The following is a 26,106-nucleotide window of genomic DNA, read 5'->3' as shown; positions in this document are numbered from 1 at the left end:
AGCACAGGCAAAGTCAAACCTGTGCTGCTACAGAGGCAAGGGATCTCACATGGGGCCCAGGCTCCAGAGAGCTCTTCTGAGGCACCCATGTATGGTACATATGTCAAACAAACACTCCTACTCAGCCTGGCCTCCAGCCAGCTCTCAAAGTACCCAGACTCTAAATGAGTTTGTTAACCAGTTAGAGGATTCTCTGTAAGCTGGGAAGCAGAGTACGAGTTTCTCTAGTCCTTCTGCTATGCTATATATAGAGACCCTCAGGAAAAGCCAGGAAAACCGCTCCTGCCATGAAGTCCTTAAATATATCAAGGCAAGACATATAAAAGTTGCTATTCATACTCCTGTTAACAAGAAACAGGCACAAAAGAAAAGTTTTGGTCACACCAGAATCCTTTGGCAGGCACAGTAGATGATGTCAGATCTCCTAAGTCTTAGAACAGCGCTTCTCTTCCAAGAGAAAAAGTCAAACAATCACCTAAAGCCTGTTAAGCTCCAAACTAGACAGCCAACATCATGATCAGAGCAAAACCAAATCTAAACTCAGAAACAAGCAGTTTCCTCCCTGTGCATTACCACTGAACAAAGCAAGAAGGACTTGTATGCACACATGTATCTGTAGGTGTTGCACACAAGTAGAATGTGTTGGATTCCTTTCTAGTGATTACTTGTAGGGTTTTTTTTTTGCTGGGGGGAAATACTAAAAAACAGTCTAAATTCCAGAAAGACAACACTCATGCTGTTGGATGCTCATCTGTAAAAGGAAAGGAGAATCTGACAGGCTGGGTTCTTAAGCTAAATGATCCACATTGACAACTGACAGTCCTTTCAATGAAGAAGCACCTGAGTACTTAATAACAGAGAATTAACAATCTGACAATAGGTAAGGTACTTGCTCAGGCATTAGTAAGGAAACAGAGTGACACCTTACATGAAAAGCTACCTGAATGCCATTTAAACTTGTCAAATTGCAGAAAAATAGAACTTCAAAGTGATAAAATCAAGGTTATTCATTATGTGAACTAATGTCTAATTTTCTTAAATTGCATCCATTTTACACAGTTAAACCAAGAGAGCTCTTCTTTCTCCTCTTTGCTGGAGCAAACTACCCAGCACTGCCAAGAACTACTATAATGGATTTTCAGATCCTACAGCTAGAAGGCACCAAACCAATCACCCTTTCTGACCTCCTGTAAAACTCAGATCATACCAGTCCCTAAATGAAGTCCCTGGTTTGATTAAAGCATGCTGTCAAGGAAGACTGAAATTGCCAACAGAGAAAAATCCATGACAACCCTTAGTAAAACACTTCAGTGGTTAATTAGCCCCATTCTTTTCCAATACAGCTCTTTCTTCTCATCTAAACTTGTCCAGCTGCAACTTCCATCCAGCAGTGATCACAGCACTCTTGTCAGCTACACACAACATTTCTGGTCTTTATATAGGTACTTATAGACTGGTCAAGCCACCTTTAAACCTCTGTGAAATAAGCTAAAGCAGATTGTGCTCTCAGAGCATGTCACTAAAGGACATTTTTCCAGACCTTTTAATCATTCTGACATTGCCTCTGATCCTCCTCCAATTTATCAGCATCCTTCCAGCACTGTTGAAATGAGAGCCAGGCACACTATTACAAAAGCAATTGCACCAGTAACAAAGGAATTACCTCTAGCCTCTCATTGAAAAACCCCTCGTTTTCACATCCAAAGACCTCATTAATCCTTGTGGTAACTTAGGAACTGGTTATTCAGTATGCCTCAAATGCCTCTCAGAGTCAACCCCTTCCCAAAAGGGTCTCCCACTCTGGAACCATGACCTCTTTAGTTCCTAGATGCCAAATTTAACTTTTAGCCCTACTAGGAAGCTCCACATTTGCTTGCTTATATTTTCCTATATGGTACTACTGGCTTGGAAAGCTGGTATTACAGAATACCATCTTCCTTGCTGGCACAAGACTTGGGGGGAGCATAACTGCAGACTTTAATCAGTAATAATCTGGGGTGTTATTCCACATTCATGTAATTAAAAAGCATTAAAAAACCTGGGAACCTAATGCTGCAGAACCTTACTAGAAACACATGCTCAGCAATGATTCCTTATTAACCATAATGTTTAGAGACCTGTCACAGCTGGCCAGTTGGTAATATCATTAGTTTGTGCCATGCTAGCTCTCTATCACTTTTTTCCAAAATGTCCTGTGTTAGCAAGTCAACTGCTTTAGAGCTGTCTAGAGAATTTCCTTTAATCAACTAAATTTATCAAAAGAGATATCAAGTTAGTTTGACAGGATTGCTTTTCCATAAACCCAACTTGACTGACATTAATTATATTACTCTTTTTAACTCTTTGCTACTCAAATCCTTTAATCAGCCATTTCATTATTTTGCCCGGGATAAACATCAAGTTGACAGGGCTATAATTACCAGATTTGTCTTGTTTTCCCTTTTTATGCATTGGCACAACATTAGGTTTCTTCCAGGCTTCTGGAACCTCACCACAAATCCAAGAACAAACATCATCATCATCATCAGTATCGCAGACAGACATGCCATCATTTTAAAAACTGCTTATGGTTGCACAGGGTAAATTGGCTCCAGCACCAACATACCTGTCACAGGATGTGCATCATGCATCTCAGTGAAGCACAGCTAAGCCAGGAGCAAACACCAAGAACAGACAAGTTAAAATGCTAGATGGCAGGTGCCTCAATCCAGCACACTTTGAAGGCCTCAGATTTCCACAATAGCTCAAGACTCCCTTGAGGGGAAAGCCCTCCTGACGGGAATTATGTCTCCTGACCTGTCCATCCACCAGAAGCAGGGAGAAGGCCCCTGAAATGCTGCCCTGCTTTGCATAGTTTCATCAGAGACCACAAATCAGAGCAAGTGTTGAACTGTGCACAAGTGAGCACATTTGGGAGAGAGGTAACAACGACTCATTACCATGAGAGGAGATGCTGTTTGTTGAAGCCTTCTAGGCACGGGCTCTAATTGAAATCAATGCTGAACTCTCAAAGTCAGGAGATACAGAAGCTTAAAGATGTCAGCAAAATCTAACTCTTAATGAAAAAAAGATTAGACAAGTGGAAACCAGGCTATGAAGGGGCTGGAGGGCCTAGATGGAAGTGATAGTTGATTTAAGAGATGGGGACATGTCAGAGTAAGAAACACTGCAGAAGGGCAATAAGGCAGTAGAGGAGAAAGCAGGTAACATGGAAAGGATGGTGGAGAAGGATATTAAATCAATGGTACCACTGCAAAGCCAGATGTAACTGCTTGAAAGCATGTTTCAATAGTCCCCTCTCAGCCTGCTTCAGTCTGCTTTCACAGATTTTGCTCAGTGCTGTCAAGTACCATCCCACTGCATAGAGGGGAACAAATATTACAGGCAGCAAGTAAATGAAACAGAGCTTTCAGGATGGAAACCTGGATCTCCTTACCAGTCACTGCAGTCATGTGACTGCAGCTGCTCTGCTTTCCAGGGCTGTAACACAACCTGTGTTAACACTGGGCAGAGCCAGAACATTTAGCTCTAACAGAAAAGGTAGACAACAAAAGTTTTATTGGTAAATGTGCTGTAGATCAAGCTTCTTATTTGCCTCCTTATTTGACACAAGCAGCATGATGTTGCATTGTTCTGAAGAGGGGAAGTCACCAGCCCAAGAAACTGCATCATTTCAAAGAACCACTCTCACTCTTAAAAGCAACCTTAGGCTTTTAAGATAGATTGAAGATGGGGATTGTGCATTTCCAATCTTATCCCACTGAATTGCCCAAATTAATTTTGGTGAAAGAGGCAAAAGGAAGGAATAACATTTCTATCTCAGAAAAAAACCTGGATGCTGATGGCAGTGATGCACTATGGCAAAAAAACAGAAGAGGGGCATATTTTGAAAAGACATGGATAACTGTAACCTGAGTGCACAAGGCCTTCAACTGTTAGGGTGACAACACTGGCAAAGGAATGTTAGCTGTGCCTCGCTCTCATGGCAACAGACACAAGCGAAAAAAAAAAATATAATCAATTTACTAGGTTTAGTAAAACTTTATTATGCTATGTTCAAAGCATATTTGCCTCTATGCAAAGCAATACCAAACCCATTGCAGACCTGGCCAAATTGGCTGGCAACTAAGAAGAGATGGCATAGCTAACAGCAACCAAGCTAAAATGTTGGGACTAAATCAAACTGACAATGTCCCTTTAAGGGAACAAGCATACCCAAATAGGTCTATTTTTAAACCACTTTTGCAGAAGGCTGCCATTTCTGACATTGCTACCAGCAGCCAAGACAGCATCTGCAGCAGCAATTTAATAGCGACAGTGTAGTGGCAGGATGTCCCTCCACCTCCCTCCCCAGCTTCATCTCAGGAAAAGAGCAGTGAAGACATTTTAATTAATTTTGTTTCCCAAAATCTCAAAGCAAAGCAATCAGCATACAGTGCATTCATCAAATGGAACAACAATAGCCATGGCTGTACACACTCCATGCTCTGATCTTTCAGGCAGTCATGTTACGGTTAGTCAGACCATTTGTGGCTTTAGAATACCAAAGATGGAGAGATGCAGCAATTCATCAGTGTCTGTAAGAAATGGGTGAGATTAAATCCACAGCCAGAGCCACAAGGTAGCACACTTCAGCTCCTGGTAGATTGGTTTCTAGAGGACCCATCCTCCTCTCCTCCACCCAAACAAAATTTATTCATTTTTCAGAAAGTCTGTTATGCATTAGGAGGAAAAAAAATATATTTTTATTGTCATGTGAAGAGACAACACTATTCCTTGCAGAGTAACTTAAAAGACATCACAATTTTTATATATCATTAAACCAATTTTATTTATTACCTCAATGGTCATTTCTATACAATATTTGGAAACACAAGTCTAAAGAGAAGATGTAGCACTCCTTAGCAAAGGACCCATATTAAAATGCTTAACATCATATTAGACTTGGAGAAAAAAAGCCTACAAATCCTATAGTATGAAGTGTTTTTCATCTCCCACTAAAGCAACACTACTGAAGAGTCAATTGATCTAGCTGATTCATTCAGAAGTAAAATCCAAGAGATGCTCCATGCATCAGGAAGGCTGTAGTTTTAGATTAATAAATTCTTCAGACATAGCTCTTGAAACTTGCTCATTTTCAGTCCGTATTCTCACAAAACAGGGAAACATGTTAATTAACTGCAGTGTGCCTCTGAGAGCTGAATAGTTACACCCAATATTGGCAACATTTTAGGTTTCCACACTAGAGAATACAGCATTAGCTTGGGTCAAGCTATCTCTGCAATTCTTCAGATTTCCTTCACGTTGTGGAACACAATTTAATAGAGGCACAACCTCCCCAACACCTTCTCTTTTCCCATTAACAAATTCCTAACATCCCTGTGGCACCCTCAGCAAGTGCTCATGCAGCCAAGAACTAGCAGAGACATTCAAACTGTTTCAGCTGTCCTTCATACAGTTTTAACCATGCTATCAGCAAACGCTACAGACCACAGCAATTCACAAACTGCAGCTTCATTATCTACTGCAAAACCGGACTGCTACATGGATTGCTACAGTGTAGCACAGAGTTCATAAAGTATCCTCTTCTAACCTTAAAAAGCATAATTTCCAGAGCAGAAAGTGCTCCCTTATTCATTAACATCAAAATGTCACTAATAGTGCCAACTAGACATCAAGCAGCATCCTTTTGAGAATCTGGCACATTCTTCACTCCCAGCTTTCAGATGAGTACAGCATTCGGTTGAATAGCTTTTTCAACAAATGACATGTCACAGCCTTGACACAAAAATACTTGCACCTTGTCAATCATTCACTCACCATCAAGTTCAAATGCTCATCTTCACAGAGATGAATTTGATCTGCGCTGCAGTTAATGTTAAATATGGACTCACAGAGGAGAAGATGAGTGTAAGTAAAGTACAAAGTAATTGTGGAAAATCAGAGAAAATACCATGTCATTTGTACATAAAATAGGCAACTAGGAACTTCTGTAGCATGTAGACATTCAGGCACATGGAACAACAACAGTGTTAGATGACAAGGATGGAAATGTAAGCTGATATGGATGGCCTCCAATTTTAAACTGCTGACCTGGACATCCCAGCCCAAAGGTTAGCTACTGTTTTATCTATCAAGGTTGTTATACTGCAACCATGACTATAATATAACACAGCCAGTCAGGTACTTTATTGCCAGAGAGAAATCCATGTGTCATTTCCAACACCTCAGTTATTTTTTTGATAGATGTATAAAACAAAGCACTATTGTGCACAGCAAGTTGCCTCTACAAGGAATCATTCACCACACAACTCAAACCAATTCAGTCTGAACTTAAAAAATTGCTAAAAATTAAACATAGCCACTTCAGAATTATTCAGGAAAAATAATACTAATTACTAACTTTTGTATATAATCTCTCTGGATCTTTATAACAAAAATTATTCAAGTATCTTAAAGATGCCTGTGAGGAAAGAGCACAAGCCATCTCAAGACCTAGTCTGGCATTTCAAAAAGGTGCAAAAGAATTAAATTCAAAAGAACTGGTTCCTTAGTACTTGCAGATCACTTCAGAAACAACAATCTAAGACGCCTGCGATGACAAAGTTGTTCCCACTGAATCTAAATGCTAGTGGAATTGATAGCAATGCAATATACCAGCTACAGGAAAGGTCTCAGTATTACACTTTTCCTGCTTTTCAGAGTAATTCTAGACTTGTCTTGGCCTCATTCTCCCTCCCACAGTGGATTTTACATTGAATTCTATAGTATTTCACAATTGCATTTTTAATGGAGAACTCAATTGTCTCGGCTTGCAATGCAAGACGTAACCAAAAGTCTGTCTTCTATTACCATCTGGGGCAGTGTTCTTTATCTCTTCCATGACCCATCCTCTCTCCAGGGGGATCTCTTCTGTTAATGGGCCATGGAGTGTCACTGCATGACTGATGAAATCACATCATCCCATTGGGAGATGCTCCACCCAGGGGAGGAGCCAAGCATTCCTACCTGGATATAATCTGAGACTGCAAACACTGCAGGGAGCTGTTCTCCACTGGAGCCCAGAGGAGAGACTGGACCCATCTACATCACCACTGGACCTTCAGAGGGAAACTACAGCCTTCTACAGGATCACTGCTTCAACAGAACCTCATCTGTCACTGCAGGAGGACTGCAGCCACCATTTAATCAGACTGCTACCAACAACCTGACCAACAGCGTGTCAGGTTGTATTCTGACTCTGTCAGTGGGTTGTTTTTTTCGGTTGGTTTTCTTTTTTGTACTACTGCATTTTTATTTTAATTTCCTTCGTACAGAACTGTTATTCCTGTTTCTGTATCTTTGCCTGAGAGCACCTTGGTTTCAAGATCATAATATTTTGAAAGCAGGGAGGGGGTGTTTTACATTTTTATTTAAGGGAGGTTTCTGCCTTCCTTAGCAGACATCTGTCTTGTTCAAACCAAGACACAAATTTAATAGAGAAGACCATTCTCTAGCATAGCACCGGTCTGACATAATGTTTTCAACCAGCCTGTTCCCAGAGTTTTCCCAGTCCTCCCAAATCATCCAGAGAAGACACTCTAAACATCTGTACATGCTATCTTCCACATAGATCCTGTTTGGGCCACCTCACATAGCTAGGACACAACTGGGTTTTTATCAGGCATGTCTCATTCTAAAGTTAAGGATTGGGATATATTATTCCTCTCATTTAACATTCTGTTTATTTCCTTTTACCTCAATACCAAACACCTTAGACAATAACAGATTAAACAAACTGGTCAGTCATCATACATCATCTAAGCTGATATACAACAGTTCTAAGGTTATTGACTCTTACAGATTTTAATATCGCACTGAACAACCCAATATGATTAATTCAATTTAATTCAATGCCACTCATTCCTTACTTTGAGCTCTTAACTTCCACATGCTAGGTCAGCTGCATTTCTGTCTCCTTAGTTTTCTCTTCATCCCTGTGTCACAGATCAGGTTACTCTATACAGTATTTGCAGTCAAAGACCTCAGGGAACAAATTCAGAAGCAGCAAGTACCAATAAAGCAGTCCGTCCATTAAAGAAGGCTTCAAACAGCCCCTCTTTGAATGAAGGTGCTGCTGCTTTAATAAGAACCCCTCCAGTGTGGGGCAGTCCCAAGACCCTAAGCAATGGATAACTGACAGGATGGACAGTCAGGACACACTGGGATACTGTCTCCAAGTTCAGTGGCAGCCAATAAAATCACAGAATCATCAAGGTTGGAAAAGACCTCCAAGACTGAGTCCAACCTTTGACCAAACACCACCATGCCAACTAAACCACAGCATTAAGTGCCACATCCAGTCATTTGTTGAATGCTTCCAGGGATGGTGACTCCACCACCACCCTGGGAAGTCCATTCCAATGCCACCTTTTCAGCGAAAAAAATTCTTCCTGATATCCAGCCAGAACCTCCCCTGGCACAGCTTTAGGCTATTCCTCATGTCCTGTCACTGGCTGCCTGGGAGAAGAGGCCAGCCCTCATCTTGCTGCACCCTCCTTTCCAGTAGTTGTAGAAAGCGATAAGATCATCACTGAGCCTTCTCCAGACTAAACAGCTCCCTCAGCCTTCCTCCTTATATGACTTATTCCCTAGACTCTTAGGGCAGCCTGCTCTTGTGCCTCTCTTGGCATTTCAGTCCTTTTTCGAGCTGTTCTGGGAAGGCTGGAGGCACTACACATCCTCTTTTCACAGTGGCCTCTATGCACAGAGCTTCTTTCTGATTTACTGTGCCAGTGCAACACAACCATATTTCCCATTCTAAGCCCTTTTATCTAAGGAGGGATCTCAGATATGAACACTGACACAAGGGACAGAAGGAGCATAATAGCAAGTACTGGAGCTCTTAAAGCAAAGTGTTTTTCTCCTGGTTCTAAATATTTTTATTGTATCTCAGATTTTCATCACATTATCTCAAATGGCAGGAACTGGCCCACCACTCACTTTCATAGCATTGCCATTACTGCAAAGAAGCGTTTCTTAATGGTGCCAGGGTTATTGCTCCAACAGGAAAAAAAGGGATTGTGGTAGGGTGCCCATTTACCCACTGCTACCTCATTTCATCAGCCATTTATCAACACATTCTTCATTTGGAGAAATAAAATCAATGGTAAGTGGAGCTCTTTCAGTGCATTTAACTTCCCTGGCATGATACAGGTGGTAACACAGCTGAGATCAAACACTTTTATCTTTCCTCCAGAGCCAGCTTGGCTGCAGACTAGCTGCTTCTCAATTAGAGACTGCAATATTTCTGGCAAGGATTATGTGTGCTTTCTACAGCTCAGATTTGCCACACTGTTGCTTTTTTACTTAAAGAACAATCACTTTCTTCTCACTTGATCATTCACCTTTTACCCAAGTCTGTAAGAAATAAAGAGGCCAGGCTCAAGTTATGTATGAAACATAAATCTGTGGAAAACTTTAAGCAGATATGAAGACTGAGATTTTAGAACATTGATTCTATGTTACAGTGTATAAATCCTGTCACACACTGCAATAAGCATTTCTCTGTTGGTTTCCTGAAAGAGAAGGGTTATAACTGCATTTTGAACAAAGACCAAGGAAGCTTCAGGAGATAACCTGGTCTGTTGCTAAGTCATTTCTGTACCCTGGACATCTTTACTCTGCATTAGGATAACAACAGCTCCCCGACAACAATTGCTTTGCACAGCAAATTTTACCAAGTTTAATTTCTGTAAATATCCATGAGGACAATCATTCCAATGCTTTTCAGGGAAAAAGAGGTACTATAGCAGCTTGCTCCACTTTCATAATTATTTTTCCTTTTCTTGGTTTTATATTTAATATGAAATTTAATAGGTAAAATTAGCTAGCCCAGTTCTAGAAAGATTAGAGATCCTAGAATCAAAAGGTTAGTAATGTTTTGTTTTCCCACAGCACCATAAGGGAGATCTCTGTTATGGCTTGTAAGAACGGCTGATACAGAATCAAAACCTGAAGAGAACTCATACCAGTACAAACCTTTTCTTTTCGACAGAACAGAGCATTTTATAATGTAAACCAAGGAACAAGACAGACCAGACGGAAGTTCCTGTATTGGGCATAAATTCCCCATGATCACTTCAATGACACTTATTTCTTTGTATGTTTAATATTATAGTAGAATACTTCAGATCTTTATCTGCATCCACACCTCTCTACATCACCTGCAGGATGACAGTATGCCACTTAATTTAAGCTTCTACATATTTCTGTTTGTTAGTATTTGCTTCAGTTGGTCACTCTTTGCAATTTGTCACTGCTTCACAAATAACGATTCAAAATAACTCCAATGCCTATTTTTCAAGTTTAAAGCCAAATAACCTGCAGTCTCACTCCTGATACTGAGATCAGTAACATGGATGACAGGCAACACACTGATTCACACATACAAGGGTTTAAAACACTACATACTGGAGACATTTTTCCCCCCCATCCTCAGGCTGGCTCCTCATCCAGTAACATACAAAACATTCTGTTTTGCACCTTATGAATTCCTACTATGCATGTAGCTCAATAAATCAGCACTTATAAATCAGCCACAACCTCTGCGTTGCATCCATCTTCCCACTCCCTGCCCTGAAATGCTTTGTCAGCAAAGGCTTGAGCTATTGGTTCTGCAGGTGCAGGTAGATCAATATTAAACACATGGCAGTTTAGTCTGCAGTGACTACTTCTCGCTCTGCTCCCCCAGTCATTCGAGAGAGCACGTACCTGGCTGAGATTGCCAGAGCACTCAGCACTGACCAAAGTCCCCAGTAAACTCTTGTTGACACCCAGCATACAGGTTCTCCTGTAAGCACTGGCCCTGGACAAAAATGTTCCTGAAGGTTGAGGAAGTAGGACCACCTAAAAGGAAGGACTGGATGGTTCAGAGTAAGCTGTTATGTTGCAGTTAACAGCTCTTTCACCTGCTGAAACCACAAACCTCAGCTCTCCTGAGAACAAGCACATCCTGCCACATCCACATTATGTAAAATCATCAGCTTAATTTTTTATCTTTTCTACAGAATTAAAATGAGTATCCGGAACTCTCACTTTACTCCTGTTTGCTGGTATTCAATGCAAAGTGGAATCCAATTTTTCTACATATTTTAGGTTGCACCTCGTCTGACATTCAAGGAAATAAAATAATGGAATTGTAAAAAAGAAACAAAAAATTCACACCAGAGACAAGGCTGAAGCAGCGCAACTTTGCATATACTGTTTTCATCTCCAAAACCAATCCTGACTCTTAATTCCATCAACATTTCCTCTTACCAAAGAGCTAGAATATGGCTTTGCTGTTGAAGTACCACAACATTACCACATTTTTGGCAGGGTATCATCATAAGCTGCTGAAAAGCTAAGAACTGGGATATGATAGAAAAAAAAATCCTTTATTCTATGTGGAAGGGATGTAGAAAAACAACATCAAGGAGGCAGCAGTGGTTCAGCCACTGATATCCCAGCTTAGTACTTAGTCCCAGAGGAAACATGGCAGGGCAGCAAGTTGATCCAGGGGTGCAAACACAATCAGAGACTATAACTGATGTTTCAGATAGAGGAAGCTGCCAGCATTTAAAAAAAAATCCCACCCCACAGTCACAAAAACAGTGTCATCACACACTACCTGCCCAGCTCAGCTGTGTGGAGAGGCAATAAAAATAATTCATACTGCAAACTTAGCACCTCTGTCAAGGAAGACAGTATGCCTATCATGGGGTGTAATGACATACCACAGACAGACAAAGCCCTTCACAGCTTTCAATTGACAGGTAAATCAAGCACAGGAATAACTTCTTTCCTTCTGGCCTCACCACTGGAATGCAGTCCCCTCCAGAGCAAAACACTGAAGAGATTTAACAGTAAAAGTGTGATTCCACACTATAGATAGTACAGTGGAAACCACAAAGGTGGTTAGGTGAACTAAGGAAAGTCTATAGCTGGAAAAGAGCCAAGTACTGGAGATAATCCTGGTTGCACAGTGATGGGAAGTAATACCACTTGTTAATGACCACTTAAGTCTGCCTTAGAAACTCACCTGAAAGGAAGTCCACCAGTTAAATAAAAAGAACAAGTCACCCAAGTCACCTAATAAATCATCACCTCATCTTCAGTAGCATTCAAGGTTTCTGCATTCAATGCTCACCTGAGCATCATCTTGCTAATCACAACCTGAGTGCAGCTTTCAGAGGGGAGATACAGGGAGACTCCAGACTGCTACAACAGACTCTTCCATGCTGTCAGTAGGTACCATGAACACTGTCAGACCGGATCCTTGATGTGGACCATGATTTAAACCCCAGCAACAACCCAGCCCCACAGTAATTCATTGACTGTCTCACCAGCAGGATCAGTGAGAAAATAACTTGTCAATTGAGATAAAGACAGTTTAATTGGGAAAGCAAAAGCCACACAAGCAAGCAAAGCAAGGAATGAATTCACTGCTTCCCATGGGCAGGCAGGTGTTCAGCCATCTCCAGGAGGGCAGAGCCCCATCAGTTACTTGGGAAGACAAACACCATCGCTCCAAACATGTCCTCACTTCCTCTCCCTGATCCCACAGGTGGGGAAGTGTGCAAGCAGCTGCATGGTACTTTGTTGCTGGCTGGGCTTAAACCACAACACAAGGGCATATTTTTACAGGCCCCAATATGAAATATGCAGGCTATTACATTTACATACAGCCTTCACGTTCCAGCTGCTTTAGGAACAAGACAACAGTCCACAGAGAATGCCTCTCTGCTCTTTCCTCTTGTTCTTTTGCACACCCTTGAGCTGCTTTGCTTTTAGCCAAATGCCAAAGATATCAAGCTTTCATCCTCCATGGCAGCACTGTACCCCACAGGGAAACACATCAAAGCTGTCAGTCCTACACACACATCACCATTTACTAAGAAATTGCCCTGTCCTGTCGCCCACCCACCACTCAACAGATAAGCAACCTCACCACATGTGTCAGTCTTCAGTATGAAATGGAAAAGCCTGCAGCCAAAGCAACAGCTGCCACAGTCAATTTAGCCATTGGTAGAAATAGAAGTGAGGGAGAGAGAAGCCCACTGAAACTCTGTAGTCTCTGCTGTTATTTTTATTACAGAAGACCTTGACCAACACCATTTCAGATAAAATACCTACACACATTAAGACCCTGGATCAGGGTAAACTCCCAATACAGGAGACATGCAAGAGAACTACTATTTCTGTTTCTACAGCCCATTAATATAGTGACTACATGACTAAAGTCACAAAGAGAAATCCAGGATTTGTGTCTCCTGTGACACTGATCAGCAGCACACTAGGGAATAAGGGGCTGTTCACATGCAAGAACTCCAGCAGCCCAAAAGGAGCCTTTAAGAACAAAATTCAATGGGCAAGTCTCTAAACTGTCAAAATCAAACTCTCATGCTAATGCTTCTAAGCTACTCCCACATCATGAAATGGCTTCATTATTTATGTGGAATGGTGCAGTAGAGGTGAAGACCAAACACCAGACCCACAGCACACATTCAGACCAGACAATCCAGCAGCAATTTTCCTTCTCCTGAGTTCATTTCTAATAAGCCTTCAGCAGAAAGCTCTACACAAGATCTCAAGCCCCAGGCTGTAAGCAGTGTTTTGGTGGGATGGTTTTTTTTTTGATGGTTTTGTTTTGGTTGGATGGTTTTTTCCTCCTGTTGAAGCATAATTTCCACTCATGGATGATCCAAGGGAGAAACAAAGAAAGAACTAAGGGAAGCTATAAGCCTTTTGTCTACTCCATTAGCACCAAAGACATGCTCCTATATTCCAAGATGTGGCTGAAATTACATTAATTCACAGCCCTCTCTGCCTTGCAGGGCACATTTCCCCTGCCCTCCTAGCAGTTCTGCTTGTACTACTGTGGCAAGTAATGGCTCCAACCAGAGGAGGAAGCCATAGTGCCAAATGCAGCCCACCTACAGTAAAGAAACAGCTCCTGCCCTAAAAGCAGTCATAATTTAAAACAAGGTGAAATGAGGGGGATGAACCAATTATAGAGGACAAGGCAAAATGATGGAAAAGCTATTATGTGAACAGGACTTTTAACTGACTGTCTCTACTCCCCCTCCTGTTTTTTGGAGAGCTTAGCTGCCCACAAACTAACACATCATAAAGACTAAAACCATGAATTGGAGTTTGAGGCTTTTTTTTGGTCCAGAAAAGGGCAGAAATATAACAAAGAGCTATCTTAATGCAGGGAAATTCAGCTGTTCCCATGCTCTTTTAAGCAAGTAATTACAAATGATTGGGTGATTCTCTAGAGGTGTGTTAGGGGAGGCAGGGATTTAAATGCTGCTCTGAATTTTACAACAGGGGAGGGTACTTATCTACCCTGACCTGGCCCTGATTTTTATGACTGGCTTATTCCATTCTCAGATGCCTAAAAAGGATGAGAAAGAATGAGAAAGTGTGGGAGTACCCTTCTTTTATCTCTGCCTGAAGCAAAGAGAATGTTTAATTTATAGCATGCCCACTACACACACCCCTCCACAGCTTGTATCACTCAGAATCCACAGCAGAAGGACATGACATTTCTCCAGATTGCAATATGTCCATTCATTTTTAGATACCAGTACTACTGCTCAGGATAACTACTGCACACCAGGAAATAACTAGGGAAAAAAAAAAAACCAAAAAAAACCAAAAAACAAAAATGCCACGTGCCAGGAGAAAAGGGGACACATGTGCCAAGCTCTTTTCCAAGAAGATTATGCTAGAAAACTAAGCAGTGATCTGAAAGGATAACTTCAGATGAGTAGACTCATATGCAGCCCATGTACTTAGCCCGTATGCCAACATCGCACAGCTCTGCTATTCATCCCATCTGATTGTAAAAGGGTGGGAGTTGGAAGCTCTGCACTGCCAAAATGCCAGCCACTAGCCAAAAGGTACATTTGGTTGCTTGTCAGTGCAGCAGATGTGAAATGGGCAGCCTTTCCCTTCTCTGACCTCCTCAAGGACAGCAAAAGCAGCTCCAGAAAAGAAAGGAGATCAGCAAAACTAACTGCTTTTCTTAAAGTTCTGCTTTTTGGCACTATTTCCACATCATGGGGTTTTTTTTCCCACCAGAAATTTGTCAAGAAAAAATAATCCCCTTAATATTTATCTCTTGTATAAGAAAATCCAGGGAGCTGAAGACATTCAGATTAAACAAAAAATGAGAACTATCGAAAGCAGCAAGAAGGGCTTGTGCTGACAGGATTAAGAGGAATGCTGACCAGCACAGGGGAATACTGAACACATGGGTCTGAGACACCACAGAAAGATAAGTCCATAGGAAATCTCTCCATTTTCTCTAATAAATGCCCTGCTTACTCACTGCCTTTTAAAGGTCTAAAACATTTAATGGGGTATCCCATATCTGGAGGCACTTTTTTAAAAATTCAATTGTCGTGTAAATACTGGGGAGAGAAGTTGCTTCACCTTGCTGTGCAGCATGAAAGAAAACTACTGCACCCATAAATGCAGAAGGAGAAGGCAGGAGGAAAGGAGTTTCACTTTGTCTCCAGTTGAATCAGTGCTGGAGAGACATCAGGTACAAGCAGGCCAGCTAGAAATCTGTATGTAACAATTCTACCCTTAGAAGATATTCCTGTAAATAAAGATACAACAAAAAAAGCAGTCTCGCTGCTTAACACAACAACAAATATTTTCCCAATCTTACTGCACTATAAAACAGTCAAAAGAGGTATTAAAGTGCACCAGATAGATTCCATGCAAAACATAGACAGCAGAGATGTGAGCAGATGTACAGAGGAGAGGCTTCACAGAGTTACCATTCTGAAAGGAAAGGATGCCTGTTCCTTGGTATGCTTACCACCTTCTAGGAACTCCACAAAAAAACTGACAAGCCAAAAATACTCACTTTGAGCCTTAAAAAAGCTAAGATTTTTAAATCTGCCAGTTAGGAAGAACTCCTGTATTATATATAATTCTAAGCAAGCTGATTGGATAAATCCATGGGTGATGAGCTTTTTATAAGTTAGTCATTTAATTAGCCATTGTATTTTCAAATCAGAAGCTGCATTTAAAGCCACTGGAACACTGAAGTTATTAAAAGTAGGGTTTATTTACAGAGCCACTTTAAGCAGCATATTTAGTTAATAAAATATAGATAATTTGTATATGTTATTAATAAGCTTATTAAAACAATTACCCCAAGCACATTTCTTACTTAATACAGTAATCCATAACCTTCTCAGAGAACCTCTCCTTCCCTGTTCAAGGGAATTTACTGAGCCCAAACTCCTGTTTCTAAATTCAGGCTATAAGTGTCATATTCAAAGATGCTAATTTGAATGACCAATGTTTTAACATATTTTATCCAATCAGAATAATAAGAATTTTAACAACATGCTCCACTGTGTCACAACTCCTTTTAAAAAAAAAAAGTTCTTCTGTTATCCTGGTAGTGCCAGGAAATGATGGAATTTCACCTTAGCAAGTCTGCAATACAGTAATAAAGATCAGATGGAAACACCTCTATAAGTAGAACACACTTCCATCTACAAAAGCACCACCAACACCTCCAGCTGGAAATGCCAGGGGACACAGGCAAAAACTAAGAACCAATTGTTTCAATGAAGGTTTCTCAATTACTATACCATTATTGTGCTCTCTCAATTACACATAAATACATTTACACATAAATACGTGTAAATGACATTTCCCAAGTACTCCTGAAGTGAATTAACAATATTCTCACTATATTTCATTTCCCTTTCCACCCCAGAGAACAGTCAAGGTGATAATGTGTCACAGTTACATGCACACATGCAAGACAAGGAGGAACTAGATGATGTGTTACACTGATCAAAGATAAGGACAATCCTTTCTCCCTTAACAGCTGAAAATCCATAGCTTTCCATCTCTTCTGCCACTAGTTTCTCTACTTGCTATCTCTAACACAGAAGTAGGACAACCAAAAAAACATTCCAGTTCCTGAGATTCAGTTTCTCATAACAATATTTCAGTAACTAGTATCTATCCTTTCTTCAAGCTTCCAAAATTCATGAATGCTTCAGTCAGTCACTCCATGCAATACTAAAAACTCTGACACCTGCACTTGATCTAATAATACAGAGTTAGAGAGCAACAGGTATTTACAGAACACAATTCATCTTCAGAAATCATATACAAAAGTCTGGTCAGATGCAGATGGCTAAAGATATTAAGCTGAACCCCTTAAATTCACATTTACAGAGCTTCTTCAGAGAAACAGTAGGTGAAGCAAAGACACAAAATCAATAATTTCTTGAATGGTGCCAGAAGTACACTTGCAAATAATATTTAGAAGTCCCATACTAATTTCCCAACTCATTTGTCACAGTTGCACAGTTTTTCAGATCACCTCAGAGTCAAACTCAAGAGTATCCTTTTGCTGTCCTGCACACAAATTTTCTTGCATTTCCCATAAACAAGTCCAGTGCCCAGTCCTCATTTTGAGGCCCTTGTCTGAGTTTGATGTGATGATCAAACACAGTTCACTGCTATCTGTTTGCATAGTGCAGGCTTGAAAACACCAATAGTCCTTTACCTAAGACAGTATCTTGTGAATGATTCATTTCTGATCATTCTGCATCAGGTCCAAGATTTTTTTTTCACCCACCAGCCACTGTGTTACATTAGAATAGACAAGAGGAGAACAAGCTCCATGGTCTAAATGGCTTTCACAGTCTCAAAAGGAAGGGAGGTGATTTGGAGATGAGGGAGGGCAAAGCAACCCCAACCACCAACAGTTCTGTTGAACACAATCACAAACATCTAATGATGAAAGCTAACATTTTGTTTTTAAAAACATCTAGGAGGAGCTGAACAATACTAATGCTGTGTACTGACTTAACAGAAAAATCCCTTTATAATGGCAGAAAGTAGTGAGAAGAAGCAGGATTTTTCACTTCTGTCTTCATACAATAACCATTTGTATCTCTCAGGTTTTGGTTTGTACTGGGGATATTTTACAATACTTCACTCAGAGACTACTGTCTCTTAGGAATGGACTCTGGAAGGATCATTTTGCTACCTCCTGTGTTCAAGGCTCTAAAAATGCATTACACCAAAGAAATCAGAAGTGAAGGATAACTTGCTGTAGCACTACAGTACCAAACACTGGAAAACAGCAGCTTAGCCAGAGTTTGATGTAGGTTAGTGAAAAAACAGGACAATATATGGCATCAGCCTGCAGCACTAGCAAGCAGTATTCTTTGCCAGAGACTCAGGAGGACCCAATATGTGTATTGTCAAATATTTTACATGTATTAATGCCAACAAAAGCTCTTGGCATTGTCCATGTGAGGCCAAAGCTTCCAAGGCTCCAGGGAAGCCCCAGGTACTCCTGGATTCTCACACTGCATCAGACCGTGTGGTGACAAGAACAGTCCTTCAATGCCTGCACACCTTACAGCTTTGTAGCCTTCTCCTTCAACTAAGTGAAGGAGAAACCACCTTCTGGTGGAAGATTCCTTCCCTCTGGTGGAAGATTCCCTGTCTGTGGCTAGGGGTTGGAACTAGATGATCTTTAAGGTCATTTCCGGCTCAAACCATTCTATGATGACTTCACATTCATGGTCTCAGAAGATAAAGCTTCTTTCAAAGCATCTAGATTGCTCCTCTTTTTTCACTGTCTTTACTTCATCAGTTTATTAAGAATACACCTGTTGTCACTTTTCTGCTTTAAGACAGGAAATAGGTTTGATCCAATATAAAAGAGCCAGGCTTAAATCATGGTGAATATTTGGGTCTTCAAGATTATTTCAGCACCAGAAGACCCACTGCTTCCTCTAAGGGTGTGCCAATACAAAATACCATGGAAAAGGTAGAGAACTGGGGAAAAGCAGTCAGCCTCATTTACTAAAATTCTTTTGGGACATACAACACTTGGTCCATTATGCCATTTGCCCTTTTTAAGGCTGAGCTGATTGCACAGTAAACACCAAGTCCACATTTCATGCCTTATTTTATGTATACAAAAACTCTGTGGGTGCATAAACATCAAAAAGCTAAACAGTCCATGAAAGAGACTGCAACAAGGCTGGAGGAGTTACTAAACCCCATTTGGTCACAGAAATTGTCTCTGCCTTGGAATGAGACAAACAACTTTGCTTTTCCAAAAGGCATTTCATCAGGAAGGTGTATGGCACACAGTAATTACCCATGTTCTCCAAAGTGTCGAGACAGATGACCAGCTGCATACCTATCCTCCTCCTTGGCCTAGCTCCCAACTACTCTGGCATTTCCCCATTGCCTACATGAATATGAGTGAAGGCAAAGGCAAACTGGCAGCTGGGTAGCATTTCATGTTTTAAGGACCACAGCCTAGGATTCAGTTACAACAGTAACTGTTTACAACATGCTACAAATACCCTGTTAGGAAACATAACAGCTCCAAACTGCTCTGTCCTGTGAAATATGTCAGCAGAGCTTTGCCAGAGTACAGCCACATTAAATATTCTGCACATCCTTGTACTCCAAACATTCATGTCACCAAATCTGACTAACCTCTCACATACACTTCCTGGATAGGAAACTGAAAGTGGCTAAATTAATTTCTAAGTTCCTATTTGGTTTGGATTTTTGTTTTTGTTTTTTGTTGTTGTTTGCTTGGGGTTTTGTTTGGGTTTGGCTTTGGATTTTTTTTTTCAAATAAAAATGGTGTTTACTGTTCTGCAACATTTTCTTCTGTCCTTATAAAACCGGACATGTGAAAATCCAGAGGCAAATAAAAGCAGCTTCTATTTAGTGATATGATATGACTAGAACTTCCATATGCTTTCTCCAAGTTACCTGTTACCTCTGAAGCCTCATTCAGAAAATCACTTGCCTCTTTTTAAGAAAAGAGTACTTACAATAATAAGGAGCTGCTGCCCTTGTTACAGCTTTAATTTAATCTAATTGACCAATTACAACTGCTCCCATTTTCACAAGAGACTGTATTATTTGAAGTATTCCTCTGCCTAGAGGAGTCATTATTGATATCAAGCAGGTACAGTGTAATTTATTTCAGATAAAGATGAAGAGAGAAACAAAGTAAAGCTCTCAGGAAAGAGCAGAGCACGACTGTGTTTCCCCTCCGTGGCAAAATGTAGCAACTTCAAGAACAAAATGGCACCAAAAACCATCTTTAAAACTGACACGAAGGTAAAGGTGGAGAGGGAGAAGGGAAAAAAAAAAAGTATTAAAAGACTAGCAGTTCTACATCTGTATTTGGAATAAGGGACTACCCACAAAAGGAATGCAAGGTGAAAAGGACTATAGGGAACATGAGGTGCAAAGAAAAATCTGTGAAGTAAATTTCTCCTAGATATTTCTCCAAAGAGCATGGCAAATTCAGGAACAGATTCCATAGCAATTGTGCAATGCAACCCAAAAGAGCTAACTGTTGTCCAGGGATATTTATGATGCTTTATACAGGGAGGCTATTATCCCCTGGAATGGACTACAGAAGAATCATTTTGCTACTTCACAGGTCCAAAGCTCTAAAAATCTGTGTTACACTTAGGAGAGTAAAAGTGAAGTATGCAGAAGTGATCAAAAGAGAACAGGCTGGGTTTATAGCCTGCAGGGGAAACAACTGATCATATATTCTTCCTATGACAAACAACTGAGAAAGTAATTGAGAGCCTAGCAGAAACCAATGTTGTTACCTCAGCATTATTGATTTTCGGCAGACATCTTAATCTAACACATGACAAAACTTTGGTCATTCCAGTAAGATATAGCTTTCAAGGAAAAATGATATTTATAAAGGTAGTTTATGGTTCAGTTAGAGATTCTTATGAAGTCAAGCTCAGGCTATAAAGGAATGGAAAGAAAAGGACTTCTTAAAAACAAAATGGATAGAAAGTTCGATTAAAAAGTGAAAATATGATTCAAGTATACTAAAGCAGAAGGATCTTCTGATCTTCAAAACACTAAAAGAAGGTAGTAAAAACATAACTTTAAAATACTGTACTAAGAAAGCCTTATTCTTATCAAAGGGATGAGTGGCACTGAAGACTCACAGCACCTGTTAGGCATTCTTTAAAAAATTACTTACAAAATTTACCAGAAATGTTCCCACTATTTATAGTAAAAGAAACTGGAGTTATTTACATATGTATATACAAAAAAGAAATCCATAAATGGATAAGAAGATAAAACTCCATATAGTCTTTCTTTAACATTCAAACCCAAAGAAATACAACAGTAAAGAAACAAAAATTATTAATACAAAAGAGAAAAACCTCATAAAATTACAGCAAACATCTTATATGCTGAGAGAAAAAAAGTGAGTTCACCTCACAGCAATTACAAAGCCTTCATCTTGAATAAAAATTTTAAAAAAAAAAATAAAATTAGAAAGCAAGAAAATAAAGGGAGCATTGCACACAACAAAAAATTTCCTTCCTAATTTCCCTCTGTTTTCTCCTACAAGCAGCCTGCCCTTTACAATCTCAGACTCCATTCTCTGCCTATCTCACTCTCCTCTTTCCTGGGGATATCTGAGCTATTTCCCCCACTATGGTTTTTCAGCCTGCATGGAGTTTCAGGTGATGACACTAATTGGGCTCTCTCTTCAGCAGATGTTTTCTACCTGCTAAAGTCAGTACTGCCTTCTTCCCCAGCCGCATCACATTATCAAACCACAGCTGATTAACACAGATGGCCCCTTCTCTGTTTCTTCCAACAGGCACATAGTCTACTGAGAATTCTTGATTTTTAAGTCCCAAAGATAACAGCAAAGAACAGTTTTTACATGCTTGTGATAAATTCTTACTCGTGAAACAAAATCTGACCTAGAGCTCTCTAGAAATCAGTCCTAGTGAGATGACCATTCATCATTCTTTAATATACTTGGGGTAGGCTATCTAATAACAACCCAGTCCTGCACCTCTCCTGCCATCATGCTGCTGCTGTTTCTTTTGTGCACTCTCAGACAAATGCCCTTAAGGGAAGGGAAAAAGACCTCACTTCCAAAAGTACACTTTATTTTTGGTATCCATTCACAAGGCTGGTATGAAACAAATCCAGCCTGCTGGGCTTTGACATAGATTTTTTTCAGATGTCAAAAAAGGGGGGCAAGCAGTATAGGCATGGGAGAGCCTGGTTAATGAGGTATCACAGGTATGGTTGATTTGTTCACTGCTTTTTAATTTTATTATGTGTATCAGAGTTATAAGGAGCAATATTTCTCACATTTTGTTAATGCAATATATAAGTTTAAGGCTTAAGTGGAGCAGCATCTTGAGACTTACAGCAGGCTTTTCAAGTGAAGCAGAATGCTCCACTCAAGTTGTGTCTATTTCAATCACATGGGGACCATCTGTAGAAGCAAATTAATGCTAAGCTTTATTCCTCAGTAGTAAACACCCTTTGTACAACCATGCATTTGTTCCAAGTGTGAGGCTGGACTGTGACCTGGAAGGAAATCATTCAGAAAAGTCTGACACCTGTTTTGAGGAATTCAATGTGCCTCTGATCCATATACTTCAACTGCAAACTCTCTTTGTCAGGGGAATTGCTTCTATCATTGGACCTGTCAAGCTGAGCCACTGAGCAAGCCATTTCAGTGGGTCTCCCCCAGTCAAGCTCAATTTGAGTTTTACAGTCCTTGATACTTGTGGGATATTGTCATAGAAGCCATTAACGTACTTTGCACTGGGAATTATGCGGCTTGGCAGGGGCTATCTCTCCTCACGATACCTGCATGTCCAAAGCTGAAGCTAGTCCTGTAATGAGATTGCAAAAAGTAGTCATATATATTCAAAATGTTGGCCTGTAAGCCAGTAAGGCCTGAAAATATTTACCAATATGTCAAAATGCTTCTAGCTGAAAACCGTTTCTAAACCATTCGCTGTTTGCAAGTTTAATGGCTTAAGGCTTATGGGCTCATGAATCACCAGCTTTCTTAGCAGCAGCATTTGAAATGTTGATATCTTAGCCTTGAAATAGATGTGAAGGTACCACAGCCTTTACAAGCTGTTATCGAAAGACATACTTTAAAAGCTCCCACAAAAGACTGAATGCAATGGAAGTAGCTGAGCAGGATGAAAGTAACCGAACCAACTTAGTTAAAGTCATTGTTCATGTCTGTGTTCCATTTCAGTGATTACCCTCCAGCTGGACAATGAATCATATTAAAGGAAGCTTTATTATAGTTCGACTTATAAAAAATCCAGATGACTTCAGAAGCAATGATGAGTATTTGGGAAACTATTAGTCTTATTTCAAATTACTGAATTCAACTAAAAAAAAATTGGAGAGCAATTCCATTTATCACGAATTTTAAAAGAAGAAGAATAAAACAAAAGGTACCATTCTTAAAATTCCAAGATTTTCAGCTGAGAAGATGAATGAACATTTATGGGAAAAAACCTGCTATAACAGGTATGTGTGGAATGAGTATCTCTAAGGTCAAGGAGGTTATGCTGGTAAATGGTATACCCTGCCTTACAGAACTGAAAAATGAAATGTTAAGTATAATACTAGAAAGATAACAGGGATGGGACAGACAAATACACAGCAAAACCAATTAGAAGAAATAAAAGATCTCAGTTGTGAATAAAATAATAATTTCAGATACAGTCCTCTAAAATATACCATCAAGTGATTTATTTAGGTCTTGCAAGGAGATATACACTGCAGAGTGTAAAATTATAAAATATACATATTTTTCATCTACAACACCCAAGACGGATGAATGAACATATAAATATGGTAAATAAGTTCTGTTTAAATTTTAAACAAAGATATTAAAAAAAAACTATTACAATAGAATAAATAAATAAATAAAATTCAATGCTTATGTGTTTGCTTATTTGTGAATATCTTAAAAGATTAGGAATTAATGGTCTGATGTCTTTTCTGAGTATCTGGCCAAAGCTACGCATACATTCATCCAGAATGTTAGTGCAGACAACTTGAAAATATGTCTCTTCCCTCCTATCTTCTTGAACCAGATTAAAATTCCAATCTGTGTCAAACATTTCTCTGAGGATGGCTAAGATCAGGCCAGCCTCAGCTCTACAAACTTTTTGCTCCATCAATATAGATAAAAATTACTATTTTGCCTATCACTCAACCTATAACTCTTCATTATCAACCCTCATATCACTCCATACCCTCACACTCAGCCATGCAAAAACAAGCAGAAATATTTTGACATATTTTCAAGATTGCATGTTCATCTTCACAATTAAAAGGTTTGTCTAAGGTCTCATTACCTTGCTTCCTACGCCTTCTTTCCCCAGCACTCCTCTCATTCAAGTCCCATTCACCCAGAATTTCAACCCAATCAGCATTTTCAGCGTGAATGAATGGAATGCGTGAATGCATTCTTCTTTGGTTTCTCCTTGTATTTGGGCTTTTACTCAATCCACACTCATTTACTTGAGGTAAACTTTTAAACAGCTCCAAACTTCATTTTCCTTCCTCCTGATCACTCCTTAAAACTTTGTTCTGAGAAATTTCTCCTAAGAAATTTGAGTTAGGCTACTGCCAAACACACTGCCCAATACAATCCAATTCCCTACACTTCCCATGACCTACACATGCCCATGACCATGGTTTTACATTATATTGTAAGCTTTTGAGGACAAAGACAGCTGTCTTCTCTTCTAGCTGTACACAAGCATTAAACATTTTTCCACTTCAGTTTAGCTCACTAAACTAAACACATATAGCATTTACACTTCCTTTTCAATATTTTGACTTGTTTTAGAGGACTGTGACTGCTATCCTCATTGTAAACAGAGGAGAACAATGTGCAGATAACTATTTTAAGTAAGCAATGTTTAAATTATGCTTGAAGGTACACCAGCAACACTGCAGCCTGAATGAAGCAGACACAACATGCAACTCCCACTGAATGCTTTCCAATGTCATAGGCCAATATAGCTTCAACAAATGTGTAGGGCAACAACACACATAGGGCTTATTTCCAGCGATTTGTGCTGCTCAAACATGCCTGTACACACTTCCTTTGGGGTACTTGTGATACATAGTGATTTTCCACCACAGAGTGAGTATGATTTTAGAAAGAGTCATCTATACCCACTCTAGTCCGCCTATATACCCAGGCTGTTCATGCTGGACAGAGGCTGAAACACCTACAGATTTTACGTCTCTTTAGTGCAGCAGTAAGACAATGAAGATGCTCATATACTACTCTTTACCACCACATTGGAGCAGGCCACAAAATATCACCAATGACCTGGCAGGAACAGCCTGCCAGAACAGGCTGAGTTCAGGTAGTTGGCACATGGAAGAGTAAAGAGGGAAATAAAAACAACAACAGAAAAAAATGTAAATTATGAGGATAGTGAAAGAAAAAACTTTCTATACTCAAGGCAAGTCATTTAGCATTTTACAGTGGTACCTCAGTTACTAGGCACAACTGATCCATGTAAAAATAGTTGCAAATGAAAGGCAGAAACTTGCAAGTGAGATGACAGCCTTATCAGTAGGCTCTCTGCCTGTCCCATTTCTACAATAGGTCTGCACAGATGACACCAAGGTAGATGGTGTACAACATTCCCACACAGAAAAACACTCCTGGAAGGAAAGTTCCAGGAGAAGAACAGACTATTGCATATATCCATTACCCAGTGTCTGTAAAACCTTTAACAGATTATCAATATGAAAAAAGTGGCCCTGAGGTCAGCCACCATCCCGTCTGTCCTACTCCATATGTTTTACAAATGCGATCATGTTTTGGCTCCAGCCTGAATATGCTGCCAAAACCCTCCTAACCTTTCAAGAACGCAGTTTCAGAGAGATGGCACTTTCAGGCACAGCAAATATGTCTACTGACTACAGCAGTGGAAGCAATCCTGATTTCCCATGGAATCTGTGTAACTGGACTGACCTTACAGATCTAGGTGGCAGTGGGGTTTGTATCCAAGCCCATATTACACTCAGTTTTTAATCTCTAGGTAGCTTTCATCTTACTTATACAAGCAGTAGGCAGAAATCTACCAAAATGTTTAAATCCTCAGGTAGCCATAGCACACTGCAAGCTCTTGTCTGATAAATCTGTTAATCAAAGTTTTCTGTTCAGTATATATCACAGAGTTAAGTAAACTGAAAATG

General features: G+C 39.9%; 1 long non-coding RNA gene across 1 annotated transcript in view; it reads right to left on the bottom strand.

Moving 5' to 3' along the window:
- Positions 1-26,106, bottom strand: part of LOC111931050 (uncharacterized) — a 130,893-nt gene that overhangs the window by 101,966 nt on the left and 2,821 nt on the right. The gene's annotated exons all lie outside the window — the stretch shown is intronic.

This window comes from Cyanistes caeruleus, chromosome 8, assembly GCF_971803275.1.
Source record: "Cyanistes caeruleus chromosome 8, bCyaCae1.hap1.1, whole genome shotgun sequence".
Classification (NCBI taxonomy): Eukaryota; Metazoa; Chordata; class Aves; order Passeriformes; family Paridae; genus Cyanistes; species Cyanistes caeruleus.
Note: the sequence above shows the minus strand (reverse complement) of the source record. Positions and strands in the feature narration are given on the sequence as shown.